We start from the raw sequence: 4,420 nt of genomic DNA, 5'->3' as shown, positions 1-4,420 counted from the left end.
GTTGATCAGTTCTTATTATATATTTAAATATTTTTAAGGTGAACGAAAGCGTCAATAAAACAATAGGAATAAATTAAACGTCACATGCTTTGTTTATGGTGAATGTGCGAAGCTAGGCAACAACGATCGTTTCTCTTCTGTGACGTCCTCGTCTACACACTTTTTTGTTACCAACTCAAAAGTATACAAAAACAGTTCATACTTTTAGTACGTAATATAACAAGGCCAATTGGGACGCAGCAACAGTCTCTCTCATTGGGCAGACGAGAGCATAAGCCCCGCCCCTCTTGATAAAGTACGAGTGGTAGCGGAACAGGTAGAATATATGAGCACCGCAGTTTAAATCATCAAACAATAGATTCACGAAACAAGTGAAAAACTCGAGAAATAAAACTGCTTTTAATGAAGACTGTGAGAAAGTTAAACTTTATAAACCGCGTTATGAGACGAGATGATGAGAGACTGAATCTTTACCTCAGAGGAACATTTATTTCTTTGTTCTTTAATGTAAATTTCTCCTCGGTGAGTATCACTGTTTTTATGATAATTGTGTTTATTAAAATCTAATGTTGAAATTTACTATTTAACGGGTATTGAACCAGAAACCGATTTAAATTCAATGTATGATGTAAAATGCTTTGTTTGAGTTTAATAATGTATAAAGTGATGTTTGGAGGTTTCAGAGAATTATATCTCAATACAGTATAGTGAGATGTGCTAATATGTGCTGTGGGGTATCCACCATGTGACGCTAGCTTTGCTAGCTCTGTGCATAGACTCCATTGTAAAATCAAGTTGGCGATTAGCACGTTTGATATATGTGTGCTAGTAACGTTAAATTGCGCATGTTTGAAATGTTGTGAATTCATTCTTGATTTAAACTATTTCACATAATAACTGTAAAAATATTTATGTAAATATAAACGATTGCCCAGATAGACAAAATAAGTGACTGTTACGTAACGTCAACGTAAAAATTTAAAATCAAAATTTATGTCGTGGCGACGTAATCTTGTGACGTAATCTGCCGGTCTTGGTCACGTCGTGACAACGTAAAAGATATAAAAAATTTAATTATTTTAATATTTTATCTAATATTATTTGGGCGGACATGCAGCAAAACCAATCAGAGATAGTGAAGGGCGGACCCCCCTCTGATTGGCTGTGGTCCTGATATTCCTGCACGTGTGTGTACCAGAGGTCACATTAACCCAAAATTCTGTGACATTGACAGAATGTTTGTTAGTTTCCTTGTGTAGTATGATGACAGAGCTCTCGTTCTTTAAGTGTGCCCTGAACCATTTTCCTTACTTTCCTTTTGTTCAAACGGTTTTGTTCAGTATTTTTATAGACTTCAACATTACGAAATGTCATTTATATTAAATTATTATAAGAGTAAATCTCTTACCACTAAAGTGACTTTAACTTGTGATACTGGACTGTTGTGCTTTTATTTTCATCACTTAACTTTAAACTCGTTTTTCTCCAAATCCGTTACTGAACATCTTAGCGCTTCAGCCGACCTCAGCCATAACTTTAGTGAAATCAACCATTTTACTAATAAAAATGAAATGTATTTCAAACTCTATATTGGACTTAAAAATGTGTCCAAATATTAGCCTTTGAACATTCACTGCATTTATTAGCCGTCTCACACTCTCACATTCACATGTGTGTGTACTGATGAAAGTCCTGTTTGTTCCCGAAAGTCACATTTTTTAATAATCAAATATATTGATTTGTGTGTTGGAGAATAGAAGTAAACTCCACTTTTAAATGTTACTTTGGTTGATATGGGATTTTCATATAGCTGAATTGTATTTCAAAAAATGTCCATCTATTATAATGATGACATCATTTCATGTCTCTTTGTGTTTAAGACCGTTCTCCAGACGTGGACAACTATTCTGAAGACAATGACAGTTATTCTTCAGAGCAGGAGGTCAGTGATGATGCCGTTCAGGGTCAGGTCAGCACTTCTCATTATGTCAATCATCACAACAAAAATCCACTGCAGTTTATTATTGTATTGTATGTTTCTGTCAGAATAAATACTGTCTTGTGTGTTAACAGTGGATATGAACAGAAGTTCAGATGAGTCTATAGCGCTTCACTCTACAGCTGTTGTAAGTCCACATTTTTGATTATGACACATGTATAAATGTGACTATTACACTTTACTAATATTAAAGAAACACAACATGTAGATATAAATGACACAATGATTATGATCACTGAACTGAATCCACTGTACTGTGACTCTCTGTCACACATCAGTTCACATGTGTTATCGTCAGGTGGTTCTGATGTGTCTAAGTGGTCGTGTCACGGCTACATGTCTGTTTCTGTGGTTGTGTGCTAGTGTTTATTTGTGTGTGCAGGAGCAGACGGCTGGGGGGGATGTCACATGTGACGGGGATGTGAACGCAGACAAATCAGCAGCAAACATCAGCAAACTCTGCAAGGCCGAGTCTCAGACTCTCATGTCGTGGAGACGCTGTGTCTTTCGTTAAAAAAGTAAGACCCTTTGTTTAGCCCGGCTAAATTGAGACAACTGAAAACGAATGGTTCAATTATATTTACAACACTGTTCAAGTTTGTGCGGCTCATTTCCAGACGGCTGCTTCACGAACGCTTTGGTTAAAAGTGGGGCTATTCCAACCATAAAAACTTTACAAGGACAGTCTGGAGCTTCTGATTTGCAGCCTGTAAGTATATTTTCATTGTAAAACACTTTGTTACGGACTAACGTCAGTTGACTTTGTCGTATGTTTGTGATCTGAAAATGCAGACGTGCGCGTGAAAAAAGACAACATGAGACCTAATAATGAGTAATAATGTTCCACTAGAGGCAACAAATGTCTTGTTTATATTGTCTTTTATTAAGTATTTATTTAGGGTTTAGGGTTTATTGTCTTTGTTGAGTCGCGATGAGATGTGGCCTAACACTGGTTGATCAAGAAGGGCAAAAGCGCTCGCGTAATTTTATTATGTTTCTCGCGTTGTTTTATAATGTAACCATTCCCTGCTGTAGTGTGAGCTTTTTAACATCGTATATAAAACAGGGTGTCCGCGGATCCTTAAAATGTCTTAAAAGTCTTAAATTCCATAATGTCAAAACAAGGCGTTAATTAGCATTACAGTTTTTCTCAAATGCTTTGGCTCATTTATTGAAACAGAAACTACATTCTCAAAATTCTAAGATCATTTGGCAAAACATTCTTACAGTTCAGCACAACACTATTCATCACTTGCAAAAGCTAATATCTCTCCCAAAACTTTTAACTCATGCCTCAAAACTTAATTCCTTTCCCAAATAAAGAGTCAGTGGCACGAAAATGACAAAGATCCTTCTCAAATGCTTTGACTCATTTCTTGAAACAGACCGGACGCTCTCAACACTCTTGCTGCTTTTGCCAAAATAACGTGGATGGTTCGGCACAACACCATGGTTCACCTGCAAAAACTCTCTAAAACTCTCTAAAACTCTGCTAATACTCTCCCAAAACTTTTCACTCATGCCTCAAAACTAAATTCTTTTCCCAAATAAAGAGTCAGTGCCACGAAAATGACAAAGATCCTTCTCAAATGCTTTGACTCATTTCTTGAAACAGACCGTACGTTCTCAACACTCTTGGTGCTTTTGCCAAAATAACGTGGATGGTTCGGCACAACACCATGGTTCACCTGCAAAAACTCATACCTCACTCATGTGTCAAAACTAAATTTCCTTCTCATTTAAACAGTCAGTGCCCCCAAAATGGTTCACCCTTTGGCATTGTGTAAGCACTATATCAAAAAGTCAAAATATTTAGATGTTTTGTCACTATGGCAGAGGACCATTTAAACATCCCTCATGTCCACCTTTCAGTCTTGGCCCATTCCTTCATTGACAATAGTTACTGTTCTGTTTTTTGTCTAGCTAACAGAATGCAATTGTGTATAAAACTGAAAAAAAGAAATAGGATTTTAGGGTAAGAGTAGCCTCCAAGGTTTGACATCACACATTGCACTAATTCTGCCAAGGAAATTTTAATCATTATCTTTCACACACATAAAGTTACGTCAATACATAAGAGTAAAAAGAAAATGTTTACACCATAGTAAAGTGTAATATAAATACACAAATAAAAAACAATTAAAATTAAATGCAGCCTAGAGTGCTGTAAATAAAGCTGGAGTTTCACAACTAACAGCTATTCACTCGTCGCTGTCCTCACCCTCCCGCTCCTGGGCATCACATCACCCTCCTGTCCATCATCCTCACCCTCCTGTCCATCATCCTCACCCTCCTGTCCATCATCCTCACCTCCTGTCCACACTCACCCTCCTGTCCATCATCCTCACCTCTGTCCTCCTCACCCTCCTGTCCATCATCCTCACCCTCCTGTCCATCATCCTCACCCTCCTGCCATCCACA

At 37.4% G+C, this 4,420-nt stretch overlaps 1 long non-coding RNA gene across 1 annotated transcript; it reads left to right on the top strand.

The window, feature by feature from the left end:
- The first annotated feature begins 316 nt into the window (after positions 1-316).
- On the top strand, positions 317-2,513 carry LOC130417025 (uncharacterized). Its single transcript, XR_008906104.1, has 4 exons — positions 317-522; positions 1,881-1,969; positions 2,074-2,126; positions 2,382-2,513. It is a non-coding gene; the product is annotated as an uncharacterized LOC130417025 (long non-coding RNA).
- The last annotated feature ends 1,907 nt before the right edge of the window (positions 2,514-4,420 follow it).

Source organism: Triplophysa dalaica, unplaced genomic scaffold, assembly GCF_015846415.1.
Source record: "Triplophysa dalaica isolate WHDGS20190420 unplaced genomic scaffold, ASM1584641v1 Contig9, whole genome shotgun sequence".
Classification (NCBI taxonomy): domain Eukaryota; kingdom Metazoa; phylum Chordata; class Actinopteri; order Cypriniformes; family Nemacheilidae; genus Triplophysa; species Triplophysa dalaica.
Note: the sequence above shows the minus strand (reverse complement) of the source record. Positions and strands in the feature narration are given on the sequence as shown.